Below are 14,985 nucleotides of genomic sequence, written 5' to 3' on the forward strand. Positions count from 1 at the left end.
AAAGACGTTCAAAAACAGACTCTTCAAAAGTCGGACTTTCTAGATTAAGGTAATCGAGACGCTTCGAACTACTAGGTTTCTCTTTAACAAATCTACCTAGTGCGTCTTTTACGTTCAGGCATACAATAGAATTTTCTAAATTGGAAGGGTAAGCAAACACAGATCAAGGCCGACTCAACCAAATCAAACCTATTGATTTCTAGCAAACAAAAAGCATGATGGCTCCACTTAGATTGTTTCTAGACCAGCTTCTAATCCTTCGAACGGGAATTCGTTACAATTTAAGCAAACCCCTCTGGAATCAATCCGAGTTAACGTAAGTTGAATAGAGGCGAGGGAAGCTCGGTGGAGCTTTGATACCCAAGGCCTCACCGGTATTACAAGGCGGCGCAGTCACGCATTCAACTTACAGAAACCGTCAAGAACTTCGAAGTATGCTTAAAAGAGTAACCAATATTTTTCGAATGACTTTCCAGTTAAGCTCGTTACCCTATCGGTCTCGTTCTAGTCAAAATTTTAGGCTTAGGTTCGCGTAGGTTACGTGTTCCTAAAGCGGGAAAAAAGAGAACGTTGATGAAATTCGAACCCTTATCTTGTATGGCCAGGCCTTGCCCTTTACTAGAAAAATAAATGTCCGTATTCAGTCCTCAACATATATGCATACGAAAGAGTCCAGTAACTCGCTGACAGGGGATTCGCGAGTGTTTAGAATCTTACCTCCCGTTCCATACGGGGGATGAATCGGTTGTAGTCGACTCAGGCCACTGACTCCGATGTCAAGTGTACGAACCCAAGGTGCAGAGACAATATCGTAATTGTCCTCCTTCTCTGCAAACAATTTATATTTAAAGTACCCTTCCGTAGGGTAATAAATATAATATCCCAAAGTCCAAAAGTCCAAAAAGTAAAGAAAAATTACAAAAATAATAAATCCTAATACATTTTTTTTTCTAAAAGAAAATAAACAAACCCTAAACTAAAATTATCTAAAATAAAATTGTCTGCTTTTCTGTTCTTTTTGCTTTAATCTTTAGCTCCAAGTCTTTATGAAATCACCAAACTCTTTGGCTCAATTTTCTTTATAATCCAGAACCTGTAGACACAAGATAAATACCCAAAAACATAAAAAAAAAAAAGAACAAAAATAATAAGAAAAAATAAAAAAAATCTAAAACCCTAAAAACAAGTCTGCGTCGGCGGCGCCAAAAATTGATGTGATTTGTAGATAGTGGTAAAAAGAGTGTCGTTTCTCAGACTTGTGAAGGATTTTTTTAGACTTAAATTCAAAACTAAAATAGAAAACACAATAAAAATTATAGCAAACTCAAACAAAGATGATATAAATATTAAAAGAAACACTGAGGCTAAGATGCCACTATTTTCCAAGTTCAAAGTGATTAAACCAATACTTATATTTATGCAATTTTCTCGTTTAATTTGATTTTAAAATATTGCAACAAGTAGATTTTCAAAAGTAGTAATTGTAAATACCAAGTATGAAGCATCAAAAGTCTTAAAACTAAACATACTCCATCAAAATAGATCACAATCACTCAAATAAAAATCATATTCAATAATAGTTCAAGGCAAATAATCATATAATTATTGCAAATAAAAAGATAAAATAGAATATACCACTTTTTGTTGGAAAAATAGCTTCCTCTATCGCCTCAGCAATGGGGTTTAGCTCCTCATATTAACCACTTGCTCAAAAGACATGTTTGTTGCTCAAAAGTTTATTAAAAGAAGAGAAGGTATAAAACAGCGTGTTTGTAACGGATATAATTGTTACGAACCACTGTTACAAAGTACCCTAACACAAAACTGTTGCGAACTCTGAATAATTGTTACAAAAATTGTGACAAAGTGATTGAATTTTGAAAAAAAAGGCCACGGATTCTGCGACTGTCTCTTACTGCTGTTCCGTGTTCTTCTTCTTCCTCTCTCCTGTATATCTGCAACTTGGTGTTTTTGTGCTCTGTTCTGTTCTAAACTTCCCCAAAGTGAACGTAAGTCTTCTATGAGCTATCCCAACTCCTTTTATAGCCCACATGTCGATTCCACTTCAAGAAATCTTCGACTCTTCTTATCTTCCCTCCACCTCAAGTCTCGAGATTTCTTTCCCTGCCAAGCTTCTCTATGTCTTCTGTTTTGTTGAAACTTCTTCTAAAGATAGCAGTAAATCTTGCAGAGTGCATATCCTTCCAATCTCACTACGTACCTTCCACAAATACAACCAAAAATTCCCGTAATATTAATCCTCCCCTGTTTTGACTAAAGTCCGTGTAAATTTCTTTTTATCGAGCCTCAAACACATACGAACCCTGTTTTGAAATAACCATCCCAAACCAATCGAAATCCATGAGAAAATCCGAGTAAAACTCTCCCTGTTTCCGTAAAATAGAAACCCATGATATTTGCCTCCCTGTTTCGACTAACACCGAGTTAACAGCCCAAGTTTCTTGATTTAAACAAACATACTATGCCTGTTTACTCCATTCAAGTACGTACCAACGAATTTCTCCGACTGAATCTTTTCGGAAGTTGCCCAGAGATTGAACCCTAAAATCTCCCGTAACTGGTTTTGTTTCCCGCAAATTCTTGTTTTTTCAAATGAAGAAGATGGTCGCCCCCTATCCAGATGAAGGGTGCAATTAGCAGCTGCCTGGAAATGGGATGCCCCTTAGTAATTAGGTTACCCCTTATCCAAAGTGAGGGTCCGAATAGTAAATGTCCTCCCATGAACGCAAAAAACACTTTTCGAGTCAATTTCGCCGCAAAATCTTATTTTTCCAAAAACACCTACAAAGACATAAAAAAACAAAATAAATACAAAATCGAGCACTAACAATATACATAATTGAGAACAAAATAGATAAATAAATGCGTCTATCAAATACCCCCAAACTTATTATTTGCTAGTCCTCGAGCAAATCAAATGAAATAAAATTCTAACTCACTGTCGCAGGCATCGTCGATTGCATTTAGCAAATGCAATAAGCCTTTAAACCCCTAGGTGTCTCTAGTGGCGGAGTGTTGTCTCCGGAGGGCTTACCAGAGGTATACCCACAAAACTTTTATACTCCAGACCCTATCTATCTACACAGAACTTTGGAAGGCACTAAAGAATCTCCTTGGTTGGCATACTTATTGACTACAGGAGGAAGTACCCTGATGCGAAATTCCAATTGTTGTACACGAGTTTGCACTCAAGCATACTAAAATTCATATATAAGTGACAGAGCTCTACTCAGATAGTCGCACTATGGACATCAATATCCGGAGTCAAAACTAATCACATGGATAAATCAAGAAGATGGATATAGAAAAACATAGATGGTTTTGATGTTTACTAGGTGAACGGTGTTTCTCATATCTGTCTGAAGGCCTCCACCAAAATGAACCTATCCTAATGGACTGAGATACTAGTATGACTAATATCAACATACTGGCATATACAAGGGAACCAGTGATTGATAATCCTAACTCTAGGTCAACAAACTGGCATATACAAGGGTTCCAGTGGTCGACTTTATTGAATTTATTACAGTTGGTCTGATGATCTGCTCTCAATTTTTTTTTTTTTTTTGTGTATCTCAATCACTCTAATTCACCCTAGCATTGGTAACAACTTGAATCGTGAGCCCCACCTAATCACTTAGAGAAACATAGTTTAAAAACAAAACAAAATAAAAACAGAAGTGAAAAGGACTCAACGAGATATGTTGAAACTATCATGTTATTTCTAACACCTGAGCTCTGTGCTTTTATGAATAGACTCTTTAGATGTTTCCATCTAGTCAGATTGGTTCCTCAACTCCTACAACATTTTCTCAAGTACGTACCAACGAATTTCTCCGACTGAATATTTTCGGAAGTTTCCCAGAGATTGAACCCTAAAATCTCTCGTAACTGGTTTTGTTTCCCGCCAATTCTTGTTTTTTCAAATGAAGAAGATGGTTGCCCCTATCCAGAGTAGGGGTGCAATTAGCAGCTGCCTGGAAATGGGATGCCCCTTAGTAATTAGGTTACCCCTTATCCAAAGTGAGGGTCTGAATAGCAAATGTCCTCCCATGAACGCAAAAAACACTTTTCGAGCCAATTTCGCCGCAAAATCTTATTTTTCCAAAAACACCTACAAAGACATAAAAAAAACAAAATAAATACAAAATCGAGCACTAACAATATACATAATTGAGAACAAAATAGACACATAAATGCGTCTATCACATACTGCTCCAGGATATGAAAATTCGTTTGCAAAACCGTATGCATACTTGACTGCGATATTTGGTAAATTTGTTTTGGTCGTAACTTCTTCGTCCGAACTCGGAATGACCTCATTCTTTTTGCATTCTCTTTAAAATTGTGATGACAAATACTAAATTTGAATGAGTTGAGGTTGGTATTTGTCCCGTATCTTGTTTTTGAGTAATTTGCTTAGTTTCGTCGCACTTGTTCTACTTCTGTTGGACTTGGGAACTTGGATTCTTGGAGTAATTATCTTATAAGATCATTGTAGCTTTTACAAGAATGGTGTTGGTGAATCACAAAGAAGGAAGTTCAAGAATAGGCAGTAGTACGCATTGCTATGGGATTCTTGAATGTTCACAATCATCTTATGTGAACTATGATGCATGGTCTTTAATGACTTTGTATGTTCTTTTTTGTTAAGAAAATGTTTTTGTACTCCTTTGGTAGCTATTATTGGTGTAAATCCGGGCGAAAAAGATTGATTCTACCCTCTGAGGACAAATCATCTTATATGTGCATCACGAGTTTGTCTTGATGCCTAGGAAACTTCTTATGAGAATTTATTCTTGCTTTTGAGAAGGATTACTAGAGTTTGGAATATCTATTATTGTGAGTACACATAGCTATGTACAACGATTTTCATCTTCAATATTTTTAGATTTATTTATTTAAATTCTAAGTGTTTTGAAGATGATTTTTGCAATTATAATCTTTATGATTTTATATATATTGCAAACTGTTATGGGATATGTTGTTTACGTCCATGAACCTGTGATTGTCCCATACTTGTTCAAAATTTATCTCTATTATGTCGATATGCATGTATTGATAAGAGAATGAATGAACTTTTGACATTACAAAAGTTTTAAGCCTATTGTATGTCATTATGCAAATATTGATGGAAGATAGGATGAACTTTTGTTTACAAGGATTATGCCTATTGTATGTCATTGTGCAAATAGTGATGGAAAATAGAATGAATCCTTGTCTAATCCGAGGTATTGATCTTCCCTGATCCATATTTTATGTATATACTGTGCGGCTCCGTAAGTTCTCTTAAGTCGAGCATAACCAATTGAATTGATCACACTCTTGTGGTAATTTAGTTGTGTATTCCGATTGAATTAATCATGGGTTTTCTTGTGGTTAATTTCATTGAGTATTTTTTGATTCAAATTCATATTCGTATGTGATTTGTTATATCCAAAGAAATCCTTATTTTCTTGTGAAAGTAAGGTCGCTCTTGTTGTTCTTTCAGGAATGACATTTTATGGGGGAGAGTTCTTAATTGAACTTGTGCTTAATTGCCAAATCTTTGTGGGGAGTGCGGCTGTGGAATATTATAGGGGTTATCTTGTATCTTTATAAACTCCTTGATGAAAGCATTTAGCTTCGGCTATAAGATTGCATTTAAATAAGTTGATATGTGCTTACTTTTTGTCATGAAATGTCTCTATGGAATTTTTCATTAGGATCCTGTTCTTGTACCTTTGCCAATTTTATTGACAAAAAGGGGGAGAATTAATATGTAGTTCACACTACAAATACATATGGTTTTCGGATCATTATGTAAGGGAGAGTGGTTTCCATGTGAGATGGAGTATTGACTAAGAGGGAGTGATACATATCACCATAGTATTGTTGTCGAAGTTTTGATACAATTAAACTTTGATACTACATAATGATACCATGACACTGTATAACAATGATCGAGAATTATGTTTTCTCATTGTTATAGCTACGGATTTTCAACAACGATGATGCTAAACTTACAACCTTTGGAATCATTGGAGTAATTGGAAGTGACGAAGATTTAGAGTAATGTTGAAGATTAGGCATGTGGAATATGAGCTACAAAAGTGTTGAAGATTAGGCATGTGACAAAGGGGGAGATTGTTAGAGCATTGCTCGGTGGAAATCGCATACGTTTCTACCTCAAGCATGTTTGTCAATGTTAGTGATCAAAACTATAAGTCTTGATTTCTAGTCTACTATAGCTAAGTCTTGGACTAGGATAGAAAGTGTAGTTGAGCTCAAGAACTCCATGGCGATCATCATACAAGACGAAGAACTACACAAGGAACTGGTGGAACTTCATCAACTAAAAGGTATGTGGAGACTTGAACTTATATATCACTCAAAATTCTATCTACTCTATCTCCTATCTTGAGACAAAAAGTCGTTTTGCTATATAGACTTTGATTATACACATTTGCTATTTCGAGCCGAGTTTATCTCGCATATCTATTTCTTAAAATATGTGTTGGTAAGCTTTCGCTTTGGACAAGTTCATCTTTACCTAGTGAAGAAAGTCATATTATGTTTCAATCACTTGAAAATGGTTTTGACGAAAAATGGTTTGTGAATAACAACTGTATAACGTCCTCTAAGAATGTTTCAACGATTGAAATGAGAGTATAGAATATATAACCAATGTTGGATATAAGCATTGTGTGGTAACACATATATGTATAAGTCCTTGTTACTTGAACCAAAGTATGCGCACTTTGTTGATCAGGAAAACCGGAAAACCAGTCCGCGAACTGTCGGAGGTTCTCGACCCGAAAAATATGCTGGAGTTTGTGAACTCTCCCGGGAACTCAAGTACGCGTACTTGAGTTGGTTATTTCTAAAGACGATTATTCGTGAACTTAAACTTATATAAACTAAGGAATACAAGTTTGAAAACCGTGTCTATAAATTTCATAAATTAGTTCGAGTGAATCAAATCGTTTTTGCTTCGATTATGTCTTGTATACTTCTAGAAGATCTAAGCAATTGAACAACTCTCTAACTAGTTCATTTGAGTCATTGGAAACTAGTTATGGTAAAGAATAATATGGTTAATAAGAAAGTGATCATATGGCTAACCATTTGGTTAACTATGGTTAAACCAACGAATGTACATGTTTCGGTACGGTTACACAAACCTAAAATCGTACATTTCATTTATGTGTAACAAGCTAGGTTTTAGATATAACGGTTGAAAGATATCAGCTTGAATCTAATCAGGTTTTCATATAACGGTGAATATTGAATGCTTTGTTACCAAGCTAACATTGATTGCAAACCCTGATTTGAAAAACTATATAAGGGAGACTCTACCAACTGGGAAACCTAATCCCCATACCTTACGTGTGATACTAGTTTTATTATCTAGAGTCGATTATCCTTTAACCTTAGGTTTCTTCTTGTAAACCAGGATAACGACTTAAAGACTTCATTGGGATTATGAATCCAGACCGATACTACTTTCTCGAAGTTGTGTGAACTGATCTTGCATATTCTATCGTACGAGTACAATCGTAAATACTGGCTTGAGATTTATATCTCCGATAGGAAATATGTAAAAGTAATCACAAACATATTCGTATCATCGTTTGTGATTCCACAATATATTCTTTCGCCTCGTCGATTAAGATTATTGTGAGGTGATTGATAATACTAGGCTGTTCTTCGGGAATATAAGTCCGGGTTATCAATTGGTTCCTGTTCATCTTGATTTATCAAAGGACGGAACAAAACTCGTAGGTGTTTCTGTGGGAGACAAATTTATCTATTACTGTAGACTTTTTTGTGTGATACAAATTTATTTATTGAAGTCTTCGACTTTGGGTCGTAGCAACTCTTAGTTGTGGGTGAGATCAGCTAAGGGAATTAAGTGTGTAGTATCCTGCTGGGATCAGAGACGTAAGGAGCGCAATTGTACCTTGGATCATTGTGAAATTGATTGAGGTTCAACTACAATCCAGAAAGAAGTTAGTTTGTAGTAGGCTAATATCTATAGCGGATTAATACAGTGTGTGTTCAATCTGGTTATTCCATACAGATTGCTAATCGAAATATTGGGTATGGTTGTTGGACCCCTGCTTTTTCAGAAATAGCCTACATTCCCAATTTTCCACAAAAACTTAACCAAAATCTCCAGTTTGCCAGTGTATTCTACTAGTTCTAATTCAATGGAGTATTCATCATCTAACATTGAAAATATTTCTTCAAACCTTCGAAAGAACTACAATATTTCTCGCAAAACTACGAAACATGTTAGCCTGCAATGAAGAGGAAAATCTATTGAGTCATGTTCCCTTATTGGATATGTTTGTAGAGAAACAATAGTTACTAGGAGTGTTGTTAGTTTCGTTGTAAGACAAAGATGGGGTGCTGAGAGAGAAGTTGTCATCATCACCACTAATCAAAGAAATATCTTCATCTTCCGCATTCATTCCAGAGATTTTATTCAAAGGGTCTTGAGAGGAAGACCACATTTAGTGGGTAGACATCTGCTTGTTCTTTTACCCTGGAAATTTCATATGAATGTGCAGAATGCTATCTTTAAATTTGAAGTCTTCTTTATTGAATTCAGATTGAGAGATGATTTAGATATATACAATATTTCTCAACTGATTTCTTCTCAAGCTGGTGGGCCAATTACTATATATAACAGAGATGCTACTGGTGTTGTTAAAGCCAAAGTTGGAGTGGGTGTTAATTTTCCTCTAGTCAGAAAAGTGCAGATAACTCTTGAAGGTGGTGAAAAGATCAAGGTGGCTATTTTCTACTTGGGATTTCCCTCAGCAACCTGAAGAAGCTGTTATGTTTTCAATCACAATGAAAATTATTGTGGCCTAATTGGAAACATTGCATGGCTTACTGTTCCTGCATTAAATCTCAAAGGTATTGATCCTTTTTTAGATCAAGTAGAGAATAATGATATGGAGGAAAATATTGAAGGACCTATGCAGCAAGATAATGTTCAAGTAAACAATGAAGGTGGAAATGATGTCATTGAAGTGATTAATGTATCTGCGAATGCTGTGAATGAAGGAAATGTTAGGAATGAAAACATTGAGAATATTGAGAATGAAGTAGAAGAGGATAGAAACCCACCAAATTCTCCTGTTGCAGTCCAAGCTTTCTGTTCTTATGAATTAAATGTTAATGATCAAAAAGCAAATAAGAGAAGAAGAAGAGAGGATGTAATTTCTGACTTAGTGGATATGAAAAATTATGCAAAGGAAATTACTATGGCTCTTAACAAGTTTGATGATGAAGTCTATAAAGATGATGCAATGATGGTGATGGAAAGGGGTGAATCTTCAAATGGATCAGTGTCTGCTAATACTTCCATGGATCTTGAACAAGGAAATACTTCTTATGCTAATGCTTTTCCTGTGGATGCAAAAACTCAAGTCCATCGTACTAGTCAAGTTCTTTCCATAACTAGTAACCTAAATTTTATATCCTTGTTTTTTTGTTGCTTTATTGAATTTTGTTGTTCAAGTTTTACTTGCTTCTTTACCTCTTACCTCTACTGCCCGTATTACTATTTTCTCCCTGTTTTTAACTTCTCTTTTAACTTCAGATATCTTTTAAGTTCTAGTTTTTCTCAATATGAAATTACTCTCATGGAATGTGCAAGAGATTGGAAAACCCCTCACAAAAAACCACCTTAAATATTTACTCAAAAAGCATGACTGTGAATTCATCTTCTTAGCAGAAACAAAATCCCTTAAGGATAATATGAATATTTTTTCTAGGAATTTAAAGTTCCATAATTGGTTTGGTGTGTCTAGGATAGGCCTTTCTGGTGGGCTCCTTTTTTCCTGGCATAACAACATTAAAGTTAAATACATTGCTGAATTTTTTGATATCTGTTTCTTTGAATTACATGATTGTTTTAATAATATTTGGAATGTTGTTTGCATGCATGGTTCTTTAAATGCTCCAGGGAAAAAATCTCAATGGGAAAAAATTAATTATTTTTGTAAACTTAACTCTAGTTTTCCTTGGATCATTATTGGTGATTTAAATTTCACTTTTGCATGCTAATGATAAAATAGGTGGGAATGATAGCTCTAATGTTAACAAATTCATTCACGATAATATATAATCTCTAGGTTTAATGGATCTTAGATACCAGGACATTCCTTTCACCTGGTCTAATAATAGATATGGCAAGGAGAATATTAAAGAACGCATAGACAGAGTCTTAGCTTCATCATGTTGGTCTAATCTTTACCCAAATGCTATTGTTAGCCATCTGCCGAGAGTAGGTCCAAATCATACTCCCATTCTGTTAACTTGCAAGCCTGTGAAACATATTGCGCATAAACCTTTTAAAATTATCAGAACTTGGTTAAGTCACGAAAACTTTAAAGACATTATTTTCAAAAATTGGAACTGCAACATTAACGGTTGTTATGCTTATAAAATTCAAATGAGCCTTAAAAACCTTTCATATACTCTATCTAAATGGAATAAATCAGTCTTCAGAAATATTTTTCAAAACATAGACAACCTTAATAAAAAATGGAATATCTTCATTCCATAAATCCTTTACTTATTCTAGAAATCAAAAATACTCGGAATGAGTTGGATATCTGGTATAGTCGAGAAACTGATTATTGGAATCATCTCTCGAAAGGATAAATTCATTAAGGATTTCGATAGAAACACTGTTTTTTTCACCAAACTGCTAATAACAGAAGGAAAATTAACCACATACACACTCTTAGAGATGATAATAAACTTTGGATCGATGATAACTCCCAAATTCAAAACATCTTAATAAAACATTTTAAAAGTATAAGCACTTTTATTAATGCTTAAAACCTTGAAATGCTTAATAATCATATAGAGCTTGTATTAATGATAATGAAAATGATTTGCTCATTAAGATTCCAGATGAGACTGAAATCAAAAATACTCTTTTTGATATGAACCAATGGGACTCTCCGGGACCAAATGGTTACCCTCCTGGCTTCTTTAAAGCCCAGTGGGAAATTGTAAAAAAGGATATTATCAACTTGGTTCAAGAGTTTTTCAAGAACAAGTATATGTTGAAAGAGATGAACTATACTTATATCACTTTAATTCCAAAAGTGTAAAATCCTTCTACTCCTAGTGATTTTCGTCCTATTAACCTTAGTAATACTACGTATAAACTTATTTCCAAAATTTTAACAAACAAATTGAAACCTTTGCTCTCTAAAATTATCTCTCAAAATCAATCTTCTTTCATCCCTGGTCGTGAAATCACTGATAATATCATTGTTGCCCATGAAATTTTACATTCTATGAAGATTTCTAAAAATAAAAATGGCAACACGACCTTAAAAATTGATCTTTCTAAAGCCTTTGACAGAATTGATGAATGAGATTTCTTAAAAAAAAACTCTTCTCGCTTTTGGGTTTTGTGATGATTGGTGTCAGCTTGTTATGCAATGTATAACAACTACCTCTTTCTCAGTTCTTTTAAATGGAGTGCCAGGTGAAAAATTCTTGGTTTCTAGTGGTCTCTGTCAGGGAGACCCGCTATCTCCATATCTTTTTATTATTTTCATGGAAGTTCTTTCCAAGCTTCTCTTAAAAGCTGAAAAAGATAAGAAAATTTCTGGGATTAAAGTCACAAAAACTGCTCCTTCCGTCTCTCACCAGTTTTTCGCGGATGATTGTTTTCTCTTCTCTAAAGCTAGCTTATTCGAAGCAAAAAATATTGTTAACATTCTCAAGATTTTTGGGGAAATGACTGGCCAGGTTATAAATTATCAAAAATCTGGGATTTACTTTACGTCCAAGATTCATAATAAACACCGTGAAATCATTTGTAGAATTCTTAAGGTTAGGAAAATATCTAAGAATGATAAAAAAATTTGGGAACACCACTTTTTTTTATATAAAAAAATTTAATGAGTTTGAACCTTTATTAAATAAATATCACGCTTCTCTTCAAGGTTGGATTGGTAAAATATTTAATCATGCTGGTCGCACTGTTTTAATTAAAACTGTCCTTAGTGCCTATCCTAATCACCAGATACAATGTCTAGCTTTTCCTAAACAAACACTTGATAACTTAGACAAAATATAGAAGGATTTCTGGTGGCAAAAATAAAATAAAAAGAAATGCTACTATCCTAAAGCTTGGCCTAGCATTACCAAGGACATCCGCCAAAGAGGTTTAGGAATTAGAATACCTCATAAGCATAATTTAGCTCATAATCAAGACCAGCTTTGGGCTAAAATTCTAAAGCATAAATACTTTAGGAATAACATTCCTTTAAGGAAAAATAGAAAGTATAAAATTTCATGGATTTGGTCAAGCATTAGAAAAGGTCTAGAGATAATTAAGTCTAACTGTGTTTGGCAGGCAAATAATGGAATGAACATCAATATTTGGTGTAATTTATGGATTCCTAATCAATATACTCTTCTCACTCCTGTTATTATTGATGATAATTTTCCTAAAACTGTTAATGATTTAATTAGCATAAATGGGGAATGGGATATGAGTGTTATTTCTAAGTATATTCATAATTCTCTTCACAATGCAATAAATTATGTTGCTATTAACCTTAATGACACAGATAGGATAAGATAGAGTTCTACTAGATCTGGAGAGTTATCTACTAAGTATGCTTATAACTTCCTCACTAAGCTTAAGATAGATAAGAATGAGGCTGCTTTTTGGAAACAAATCTGGAACCTAAATATAATGCCTAAAATTAATATGTTCTGCTGGAAAATTATATTTGGTGCTCTATCATTAGGCTGTAGAATGTCTAAATATGTTAAAGATGTTAACCCTTTCTGTCTGCTTTGTGATGCTCATGTTTTTGAAGATGATATGCACTTGTTTGTGAATTGCCCATTCACTAAAAAAGTCTGGGATCTTTTGGTTTAAATGATATTTACATGTATAAGGGTCAAAACAACATCTTGCATTGGTTAAATTTTGGATGAATAACAAAAATTTCAAAAATAGTCATGATAAAATCTCTTTTATTATTATTTGGAAATTCAGGAATAGTGTTAGCTTTGATAATGTATTGCCAGTGCCTCAAAAGTTGATTGAGACTATTAAAGGTTCCCACCAGAATCTTGTTTTATCTAAGACCACTGCAGTTAGGCGCAATTTTAGCCCTGACAGAAATATGTCCAATACTGGCTATATAGGGAACAATAGAGTCTTTGACTGCTTTATTTATTTTGATGCATCCTTCTTGGAAGCTGATTATTCTATGGGTTATGCAATTTCCATTCTGGATAAAACAGGAAACATGCAACACTGTCGAGCGGGCAGAAACTGGGCTTCATGCCCCTTAGAAGCTGAAGCAAAAGCTGGAATAGAGGCTTTTAGATGGTTAAAGGAATTAAATCTCAAGAATTGTTGCTTCATAAGTGACTACCAAAACCTAGTGAAGATTATGAATAGAGAAGTAGATCCTGAAGACCAGCCTTGAAGAGCTCAGACTAGCATCAACATATGCAATTTTTTTATTATTTGTAATTCGGTTTCCTTTATGTTTAAAGCTAGGAAGTTTGTTCACTTTGAAGATAGACTAGCAAAGAAAGTGAGAGCTAGGAGAATTACTTATTTCTCTAGGAAGAATATAAACATCAGTGAAAAACTAAATTCCTAAAAAGGACTAATCTCAAATTAGATCCCATCTTATGGAACAAACTCTTCTTTTATAAAATAAATGATAATCTTCTTATTAAAAAAGAAATGAATTAATTTGCTTAGTGTATATATTTTTCAACTTAAAAAAAACTACTTTAAGTTTCTCTCTCTGGATTTGTCCACAGCAGTTAAATAATGAAACTGTACTACTTTCTCACTTGGGCATTGCATCAGGCAAACAAAAGGAACTCCAAATTCACCACCACGTGTTCCGGTATTACTACACGTGAAACGTGTCGGACTCCTCTCTATAATAAAAACGGATTAGTGATAGTAAATGTTGGAGTCTAACTTTTTACATGAGATGTGATCTGATCATCAACTCATCAAGTTCTAGATATGTATACTAAGGATTTGACAATGCAATTTGCTTATCGGATTGCCGCATAACTTTGCCCGGTTTGTTGAAATGAGAATGGTAATTGTCGCTGGTGGTCCTTGGGGTGCATAGTATCAGCTCTCTGACTGATGCTAACATATGAAAAGACGATTATATCCTTAAGTGGTAAAACAGGGGGGCATCACGTGATGAGGATGTAATTCATCGAAGTAATCAAAGGAGTAACTGAGAGAGTTTTATTATTTTCACCGCGGCTCAGAATTTCTAACCAATGTAGATTCGCCAGCAAAAGATTGAGCGCCAGAGTTGTCTGTCTCTCTGACCAGGCATTTTCGCTTTACATTTGCTTTACAAGTGTAGGTGAACAGAAAAAGCACTCTGAGAGTTAATATCCATATTATATTAAATATTATTTTAAATGAGTGTGAAATGTGGATAGGATCCGGGGAACAAGTTAAATCCCAAGCAACTAGTATATAAAAGCATATACTAGTCATTTTGAAGTAAAAGAAACTCTCTTAATCTCATATTTTCTAAATGGCTAATATATTCTTGTTAATTAACACTAAAAATTCTGATTAGTTTAATTAATTGAGTTTAGATTAAAATTTTGAAATTATGAATTCAGTAGATTAAACCTTTAACCCGTCTTATGAGTTCGATTTCGATCAAAAAATTTGGTTTTGAAAATGTGAAAGGTCGGCAAGGTCGACGTTTGAATAAGGTGTCGGCTATGCTTGATAGACACATTTTTGTGTCTACGTTGTCCTTAATTTCATGTATTGTTGGTACTCGATTTTTTGTACTTATTATGGTATTTTATGTGTTTTTAGGTATTTTTGGAAATAAACATTCTTGGAAAAATCGGCTCGAAAAGTCGTCTAAAGCACCGGAAGGAACGTGTTATTCATACTCTCACTTGTGGATAAGG

The sequence above is a fragment of the Papaver somniferum genome, chromosome 8 (genome assembly GCF_003573695.1).
Source record: "Papaver somniferum cultivar HN1 chromosome 8, ASM357369v1, whole genome shotgun sequence".
NCBI lineage: Eukaryota > Viridiplantae > Streptophyta > Magnoliopsida > Ranunculales > Papaveraceae > Papaver > Papaver somniferum.